Genomic DNA, 10398 nt, shown 5'->3' with positions numbered 1-10398 from the left:
GAAATGACGGGAGGGGGCGGGGTCTGTCCGTCAGAGGGCGGGGCCTGACGGCCGGGGGCGGGGCCAGGCGGCCTGTTGAGGGGCCAGACCGTGAATGGGGGACGGAGCTGTCTGTAAGGGGCGGGGCCAAGTGTGTGGGGGCGGGGCCTGTCCTTTAGGGACAGGCCTGAAGGTCAAGGGACTGTGTGGTTGGGAAGTCAGGACATTGCGGGGTCATGATCAAGGGATTGGGGGCAGACTGGAGGCCGGGTCAAGGCCTCAGGACCTTAGAACATAGAACAGTACAGGCCCTTCGGCCCTCGATGTTGTGCCGACCTGTCATACCGATCTGAAGCCCATCTAACCTACACTATTCCACGTACGTCCATATGCTCATCCAATGACGGCTTAAATGTACCTAAAGTTGGCGAATCTACTACCGTTGCAGGGTTTTTGTGCCTGGGTGGGTGTGGGGGATGCTGCAACCATGTCATACTTGACCCTGGTCGGTTTGGATTCCTTCGCAGTGTTCCAGTAAGAAGTCAAGGCCCTTCTCCTCTGGGGACGAGTGTTATCTGGCCAATCCATGTTATCAGTGCGAATAGCCATCGCCACAGCCTCAGATAAACACTGCAGCAAACGAGCATTGAGCTGTGGTGAGGGATTCCCTGCAACGTAAGCAGTATTACCAGGATAGCTGGCATAGGTGGAGCAGAAACGGTTCCAGAAATCAGTGCCCTCCTCCTCGGGTTTGGGTTTGCACTCTAGCACCTTGGTAACATCTAGTGGATGGTGTTTAGGCCTCAGGAACAATAAGGGTGGGGTCTAGGCCTCAGACCCACTTGGGGGTGGTTTAGGCCTCAGTACCAATCGTGGTGGTGTCGAGGTTTCAGGGCCGTAGTGGATGGGTCTAGGCCTTAGGACCACAGAGGGTGGGGCATAGGCCACTGGACCAATGGGGGTGGTGTCTGAGGCCTAGACCCCACCCACAATAGCCCTGAGGCCTAGACCCCACCCTTATTGTTCCTGAGGCCTAAACACCATCCACTAGATGTTACCAAGGTGCTAGAGTGCAAACCCAAACCCGAGGAGGAGGGCCCTGATTTCTGGAACCGTTTCTGCTCAGGACCATAAGAGACAGGGTTTAGGCCTCAGGACGAATATGGATGGGCTTCAAGAGCATAGTGGGTGGGGTCTAGGCCTCAGGACTGTAGTGGATAGGGAACACAGCAGGCCAAGCAGCATCTTAGGAGCTTCACACTTTGTTATCTATAGCGGGTAGGGTCTCGGCCTTACGTCCACGGGGGAGGGGCCTAGGTCTCAGGACTATAGTGGGTGGGGCCTAGGCCTTAGGACCACATGGAGGTGGGTTTACGCCTCAGGACCATAGGAGGAGGGGTCTAGGCCTGAGGACTTTTGGGTGGGGGGTGCGGGTAGTTGGGTGTGGAAGGCTTGTGATATTATAACTACTCCAGAAACAGGGGTTAATGTACTACGGACCTAGGTTCCAATTGCACCACAGAAGACAATGATATTTGAATTCAACAGTTTAATCTGGGATTAATGATCTAAAAGATAACCAGCAAACCACTGGCGCAGTTGGAACAGTCCCTGCCTGGCCTAGTTTACATGTAACTCCAGACCTACAGCAAGGCCTTTCTGAGCGTTCAGCTTTGTGATTTCCTTCGAAGCCTCAACAATGACATGGAACTGGATGGACCAACTGGCAAGGGCCCATCTTACCTCCCATCCTTGAGCCTCGGAGGTGAAGCCAGCATGGGCTCGAGCACCTCAAGGCAAGACCAGTTTACTCCTATGATTTTGGACCTAAGGAGGGGTGAAACTCTGTAATGCTAGTCATCAATCTCTTTGGCAACAATTCCTCAAAAGAACTCAAACCGAGTTTGTGGGACACAACGTTCTTCGCACAAAACCATCCCTAATCCATTTCTACCTTTCTCCGAATGTCCATAATCTTGTATTGGTATAAACTGCAGACCCACTGCAATGTGATTGACTCTGGTGCATTGAGGATGGACAATAAATGCTGCCTAAAAGCAATGTCCTTATCCTGTCGATGAACAGTTATTACAGTCAGTATATTCTCTTTAATCATTAGAACACAGAACAGTACAGCACAGAACAGGCCCTTCAGCCCATGATGTTGTGCCGACCATCAATCTCTTTGGCAACAATTCCTCAAAAGAACTCAAACCGAGTTTGTGGGACACAACGTTCTTCGCACAAAACCATCCCTAATCCATTTCTACCTTTCTCCGAATGTCCATAATCTTGTATTGGTATAAACTGCAGACCCACTGCAATGTGATTGACTCTGGTGCATTGAGGATGGACAATAAATGCTGCCTAAAAGCAATGTCCTTATCCTGTCGATGAACAGTTATTACAGTCAGTATATTCTCTTTATTCATTAGAACACAGAACAGTACAGCACAGAACAGGCCCTTCAGCCCACGATGTTGTGCCGACCATTGATCCTCATGTATGCACCCTCAAATTTCTGTGACCATATGCATGTCCGGCAGTCTCTTAAATGACCCCAATGACCTTGCTTCCACAACTGCTGCTGGCAACGCATTCCATGCTCTCACAACTCTCTGCGTAAAGAACCTGCCTCTGACATCCCCTCTATACTTTCCACCAACCAGCTTAAAACTATGACCCCTCGTGTTAGCCATTTCTGCCCTGGGAAATAGTCTCTGGCTATCAACTCTATCTATGCCTCTCATTATCTTGTATACCTCAATTAGGTCCCCTCTCCTCCTCCTTTTCTCCAATGAAAAGAGACTGAGCTCAGTCAACCTCTCTTCATAAGATAAGCCCTCCAGTCCAGGCAGCATCCTGGTAAACCTCCTCTGAACCCTCTCCAAAGCATCCACATCTTTCCTATAATAGGGCGACCAGAACTGGACACAGTATTCCAAGTGCGTTAAACTTGTTAACAAGTCCATTAACTTGTTGAAAAATATAATATACCTTAAACTAAGCCTGCAAGCCCAGTTACACAGGGATCAGCTCTGGGTCCCCTTTTTGTTTCTCATTTCTATAAATGATTTAGATGCAAACAGAGAAAGCATGTTTAATAAGTTTGCTGATGACGCCAAAATTGGTGGCATGATTGGACAGTGAAGAAGGTTTTCTGAGATTACAAAGGGATCAAATAGGTCAAATAAGTACTGCCTCTCAGTACTCCTTCATGTTGAACAACACTTCGGGGATGGCAAAGGCACAGAATATATTCTGGGTGGGGGATTTCAAATCACCAAGAGTGGCTCGGCAGCAGGACTACAGATCGAGCTGGTGGGGTCCTAAAGGACATAGCTGCTGGACGGGGTCTGCGGCAGGTGGTGAGGGAACCAACAAGAGGGGAAAGCTCACTACACCCCATCCTCACCAACGTGCCAGCTGCAGATGCATCTGTCCAGGGCAGTACTGGTAACAGTGACCATCGCACAGTCCCTGTGGAGATGAAGTCCCGCCGTCACATTGAGAATAACCTCCCATCGTGTTGTGTGGCACTATCACCGTGCTCAATGGGACAGACTTCGCACAGAGCTAGCAGCACAGACTGGGCATCCATGAGGCGCTGTGGGCCATGAACAGCAGCAGAACTGTACTCCAGCACAATCTGTAACCTCACGGGCCGGCATATCCCCCACTCAGCCAACACCACCAGGCCAGGGGATCAGCCCTGGTTCAATGGAGAGTGCAGGATGCCAGGAGCAGGAGCAGGCTTACTTGAAGATGAGGTACCTGGTGAAGCCACCAAACAGCAAAAGCAGCAAGTGATAGACAAAACTAAGCGATCCCACCAACGGATCAGATCTAAGCTCTGCAGTTCTGCCACATCAAGTCATGAATGGTGGTGGACAATTAAACAATCCTGGAGGAGGGTAACATTCCAGCAATCGTACTGAACACTGGTGCCACAGAACCTGCTGGTCCCCGAGCCAAGCTCTTCCTGCACAGTTATAACAGTGGCATCTACCCAACAATGTGGAAAATTGCCCAGGTATGTCCTGTACATAGAAAGCACAGTGTTCAGCACCAGTCACACCTCCTCAGATACTGAAGCAGTCAGCGTCCGAATCAGGGTCTGGGTCTCATGACCATGGGAGTTGGGTCTGCACCTCAGGACCACAGGGGGTGGGATCTTGGCCTCAGGCCCACAGCAGGTATGGCTTCAAGGCCACAGGGCAAAATGGGATAGGGTCTGGGACTTGGAATGCAAGGAGCTGGGCCTCAGGAATTTGTTTGGATTTTGAAGTAGTGGCATGTGGGCTTTGTTCCGTGTTGGGGGGGTGCGGTGGCGGCATGTGGTTAATAAATAGCTTGTCAGTTTTTTTTCCTGAAGCCATTATATTGAACCAACATGAGTCAGAGAGTAAGTGACTTGTGATAATATTGCTTCTTTATCTTATCTGAGTTTTACATTCAGAACGAACAATGAAAGGCATTTGCTTACTTCCTGTTTAGCAGAATCAAAAATGATTTTTTGCTTAGAAAAAGCCCACAGATTGGAAAGCTGTTGGCAGTTCAAAGAAAACCTGTCTAGAATTAGATGCGAGAACAACTTCTTGCCAAAGTATTTAGTTTAGTATCTTTACTGGCATAGCTCCTCCCTACCTACACTCACCTTCACTGGCATCCCAAACCAGCCTGGCTTGTCCCTGCCTCCCTAACCTGTCCTTCCTCCCACTTATACCCTCCTCCCACCTCAAGCCCCATCCTACTTACGAATCTCATCCAGCCCCCTTGACCTGTCTGTCCTCCCTGGATGGACCTATCTCCTCCCTACCTCCCCACCTACACTCACCTGTACTGGCTCCATCCCCACCTCTTTGACTTGTCTCTCTCCTCTCCACCTGCCTGCTCCTCTATCCATCTTCTATCTGCCTCCCCCTCTCTCCCTATTTATTTCAGAATCTCCTTCCCCTCTCCCATTTCTGAAGAAGGGTCCAGACTCGAAACGTCAGCCTTCCTGCTCCTATGATGCTGCTTGGCCTGCTGCATTCATCCTACACCTTGTTATCTAGGAAGTGGGTTAGGGTTAGGGTTAGGGTTTTAGTTTTAAAAGTCCGGACCAGAAGTATTTGAACCTTAAAATTTAAGCTTAATTGTGTAATGATCAAGGAAACAGCTATCAAATTGTCAGGATGAATTACTTAAAGACTCAGTTCAATTAAATTTTTCTGGAATAGCAAACTGTTATCTCAGTGATAATGGGAACTGCAGATGCTGGAGATTCCAAGATAATAAAATGTGAGGCTGGATGAACACAGCAGGCCAAGCAGCATCTCAGGAGCACAAAAGCTGACGTTTCGGGCCTAGACCCGTTATCTCAGTACTACAAGGTAATGGCTCTGGGAATCAGGTGAGATTTTGTTCTGCTTTGCTTTTCAAAACTTCCTGAATTATAAGTTCCATATAAGTAGTTTGGTTTTTCTATTTTATCGTTTTGCGTGATACACTTCTGTTTTCTTGTTAAAACCAAATCTGCAACATTGTGTCTTTGGCTTCAGTGAACGACCAGCACCTTAAGTAAATAAATTCTGATCTATCAAGTCAGATTTCAGTCAGGGATCTGACTTCTCCAGTGGTAACATCGGTTGAATTGGTAACAGAAGACCTGCAATCATTTAAGCAGGTTGGATAAGAAATGGGATGGTGCAGGTCTCAAAGACAGCGTTCCACAACTGATTGCAGCCCCTTGCAAATTTACATCAATAATGAACTCAATACATACACTAGGGTAGATACACAGACAGTCAAACAGGCAGACATACACACACATATACATACACAGGCACTCAAACAGGGAGATACACACACACAGGCACTCAAACAGGCAGACACATGCACAGATACACACACAGGCACTCAAAACAGGCAGACACACACACACAGAGATATACACACACAGGCACTCAAACAGGGAGATACACACACACAAATACACACACAGGCACTCAAACAGGGAGATACACACACACAGATATACACACACAGGCACTCAAACAGGGAGATACACACACACAGATATACACACACAGGCACTCAAACAGGGAGACACACACACACAGATATACACACACAGGCACTCAAACAGGGAGATACACACACACAGATATACACACACAGGCACTCAAACAGGCAGATACACACACAGGCACTCAAACAGGGAGACACACACACACAGATATACACTCACAGGCACTCAAACAGGGAGATACACACACACAGATATACACACACAGGCACTCAAACAGGGAGATACACTAACACAGATATACACTCACAGGCACTCAAACAGGGAGATACACACACACAGATATACACACACAGGCACTCAAACAGGGAGATACACACACACAGGCACTCAAACAGGGAGATACACACACACAGGCACTCAAACAGGGAGATACACACACACAGATATACACACACAGGCACTCAAACAGGGAAATACACACACACAGATATACACACACAGGCACTCAAACAGGGAGATATACACACACAGGCACTCAAACAGGGAGATACACACACACAAATACACACACAGGCACTCAAACAGGGAGATACACACACACAGATATACACACACAGGCACTCAAACAGGCAGATACACACACAGGCACTCAAACAGGGAGACACACACACACAGATATACACACACAGGCACTCAAACAGGGAGATACACACACCGATATACACACACAGGCACTCAAACAGGGAGATGCACACACACAGATATACACACACAGGCACTCAAACAGGCAGATACACACACAGGCACTCAAACAGGGAGATACACACACAAAAATATATACACACAGGCACTCAAACAGGGAGATACACACACACAGATATACACACAGGCACTCAAACAGGGAGATACACACACAGAGATATACACACACAGGCACTCAAACAGGGAGATACACACACACAGGTATACACACACAGGCACTCAAACAGGCAGATACACTCACAGGCACTCAAACAGGGAGATACACACACACAGATATACACACACAGGCACTCAAACAGGCAGATACACACACACAGGCACTCAAACAGGGAGATACACACACACAGATATACACACACAGGCACTCAAACAGGCAGATACACTCACAGGCACTCAAACAGGGAGATACACACACACAGATATACACACACAGGCACTCAAACAGGGAGATATACACACACAGGCACTCAAACAGGGAGACACACACACACAGATATACACACACAGGCACTCAAACAGGCAGATACACTCACGGGCACTCAAACAGGGAGATACACACACAAAGATATACACACACAGGCACTCAAACAGGGAGATATACACATACAGATATACACACACAAGCACTCAAACAGGCAGATACACTCACAGGCACTCAAACAGGGAGATACACACACACAGATATACACACACAGGCACTCAAACAGGGAGATATACACACACAGGCACTCAAACAGGGAGATACACACACACAGGCACTCAAACAGGGAGATACACACACACAGATGTACACACACAGGCGCTCAAACAGGGAGATATACACACACAGGCACTCAAACAGGGAGATATACACACACAGGCACTCAAACAGGGAGATACCCACACATAAAGGTACCCAGACAGGTAGACATGCAAACAGGCAGAGAGATATCAACAGGAACCCAAACTTGACAGGCGTTAAATACAGTGTAGAGCTCTCTCTACATTACCCTGACCGTGTGTCCTCCACCTTATATCCAGTGTCAGGATCGAGAGCGCCCAGGACAGGGACAGCATGGGGTTAGACACAGTGTGGAGCTCTCTATCACAGCTTTGGTTCATATAAAAGGAAGCTACGAACACAGCGTGGATGAGGTTTTTTTTTAATAGAAGCGGCATGTTAAAGTGTGACAGCGACGGAAATCACGTTTAGAAAAGCTGTTTTGCTTTAAAGCCCAAACGCGCCCCTCAATCACCAGGCCTTTCACCCGCAATTTCCCACAAGTCCCTCAGCATCAGTTTACATAAATCCGCGCTGTTTTTCCCAACTCTGGTTCAAAGTTATCTTCTCCCGACACTTCAGGAAGGTGGTCGCGCCTGTTGGAGGTCAGTCTTCCCAGCTCCAGGAGATCCTCAGGGTCGTGTCCTCGGCCCAACCATCTCCAGCTGCTTCATCAATGACCTTCCCTCACTACGATGTTGAGGGTGTGGATGAGGCAGATGAACGCAACGAAATGGGTGGGAGAAAAAAAGCTGTGTTTGCTTTGAAGGCAGTGCAAGGGAGTTTGGTAAGGCTGGGGGGCATTTCTTTTAATGGGAGGAGTCAGGTGGAGAGGGAGTGATATTGAACACACCAGTGTATACAGGGAGGCAACGGCCTAGCGGTATTGTCTCTGTAATCCTGAGACCGTGTAATGTTCTGGGGACCTGGGGTCCCAGGGCAGACGGTGGATTTTGAACGCAACAAACATCTGGAATTAAGAATCTAGTGATGACCGTTGTCGATTGTTGGAAAATCCCATCTGGTTCACTAATGTCCTTGAGGGAAGGAAAATGCCATCCTTACCTGGACTGGGCTTACAAGTGACCGCAGACCCAAAGCAACGTGATTGACTCTCAACTGCCCTCTGGGTAATTAAGGATGGGCAATACATGGTGCCCTGGCCAGCAACACCCTCATCCCATTAGTGAGTAAGGGACAAATAACAGACTGTTCTGGTGAGACATTCAGGAGGGAGGTGTAAAAGGGGAGAACTTCTCCAGAATTTAGAAGATTGAAAGGTGATCTGATCGAAGTCTTCGAAATGTGAGCAGGAGAAGGCAGGGCCGCGAACGGTGAACAATTTTCACAGGTTGGAGATTCTACTGCTACAGGGAATAGTCTGAGAATGAGGGTCGGAGAGATCAGGAGAGATGCTAAGAAGCACTTCGACACACAAAAGATGGGAGAGACTTGGGACTTCCTTTCATATATGGCGGTGGATGCCGGACTAGTTAAATCAGAGGGAGAGATACACGTTTTGTCAAGCAAAGGTATAAAGGGAGATGGGTCAAAGGCAGGTGTTAGGCCACAGGCCAGCCAATGATCTCACTGAGTGACAGAATGCGCTCTAGGGGCTGAATGGCCTTCTCCCGCTCCAATGTGTTGTAATAATTGACCAAAGGAGTAGGGAGGGACGCGATCTCAGAAAGGCAGGGAGCTGATGCTGGGAATTGGTGTGAGAACCGCTCAGGCACAGCACAGTTGGAGCATGGTGTACATTTGGGGTCACCACCAGACAGGAAGACCATGGAGAGGTGCCCAAGGAGATTGGGCAGAGGACCGTTGTCAACAGGAGTGGCCAGGCTGTGGGCACAAAGAGGCAGAGGGAGCTCTCGAGGAGGTAGATCTGAGATTAGGGAGGGCAACCTGCAGGGGGTGGGGGTCCCAGGTACCTGCTGCCCCTTGTCCTTCTGGATGGAAGTGGGTCGTGGGGTTTGGAAGGTGCTGCCTGAGGGTCTTTGGTGAATTTCTGCAGAGCATCTTGTAGAGGGTACACACTGCTGCGACTGAGCGTCGGTGTGGGGGGAGGGAGCGGGATGTTTGTGGATGTGGTGCCAATCGAGCGGGGTCGGCGGGGGGGGGGGGGGGGGGGGGGCGGGGGGGCTGCTCTGTCCTGGATGGTGTCGAGCTTCTTGAGTGTTTGTTGGAGCTGCGTTAAGCACACACAGGCGTTCCAATCTTGCGTTAGTGGATCTCTCTAGCTCACAACACTTTGGTCGCAAGAATAAAATGGAAGATTATTTTTCTAAAGACAGCGAAACTTCCAATGATAGAGATAGTAGGAACTGCAGATGCTGGAGAATCTGAGATAACAAGGTGCAGAGCTGGATGAACACAGCAGCATCAGAGAAGCAGGAAAGCTGACGTTTCGGGTCGGGACCCTTCTTCAGAAATTTCTGAACATTCCTGCCATTCACTTTATCTATACGCCTCATGATTTTATAAGCCTCTAGACAGTCAACCCTCAACCTCCTAAGATCCAGTGACAAAAAAGTCTCCCCCCTCCCCCCCCCCAATAACTCAAACCCTCCATTCCAGGCAACATCCCGGTCATCATTTCTGAAGAAGGGCCCAGACCAGAAACGTCACCTTCCCTGCTCCTCCGATACTGCCCGGGTTCATCCAGCTCTGCACCTTGTTATCTCAGAAACTTTCAACTGTTGATGTTCTGCGAGACAAGGAACACATGCAGAGCAGGCAGTGGGAAGAATAAATTGAGACTGTTGCTTTTTATGTTTTAGCAAGCAGGCCAGAGTGCGAGGATAAGGAAGGTTCGCAGTTCATTGTCAGAAGGTGGCGGTGGGGGGGGGTGGTTCTTTGCTGAGACCACGTCTCGAACACA

At 48.8% G+C, this 10398-nt stretch overlaps 1 protein-coding gene across 4 annotated transcripts in view; it reads right to left on the bottom strand.

Moving 5' to 3' along the window:
• Window positions 1-9657: 9657 nt before the first annotated feature.
• LOC125449610 (smoothelin-like protein 2) overlaps window positions 9658-10398 on the bottom strand; it is a 28773-nt gene continuing 28032 nt past the window's right edge. For all 4 annotated transcript variants that reach the window (XM_059642850.1, XM_059642849.1, XM_059642848.1 and 1 more), the window contains exon 8: window positions 9658-10398. This exon is cut by the window's right edge and continues 629 nt beyond it. The gene's annotated coding sequence lies outside the window, so the exon portion shown is untranslated.

The sequence above is a fragment of the Stegostoma tigrinum genome, chromosome 46, assembly GCF_030684315.1.
Source record: "Stegostoma tigrinum isolate sSteTig4 chromosome 46, sSteTig4.hap1, whole genome shotgun sequence".
NCBI lineage: Eukaryota > Metazoa > Chordata > Chondrichthyes > Orectolobiformes > Stegostomatidae > Stegostoma > Stegostoma tigrinum.
Note: the sequence above shows the minus strand (reverse complement) of the source record. Positions and strands in the feature narration are given on the sequence as shown.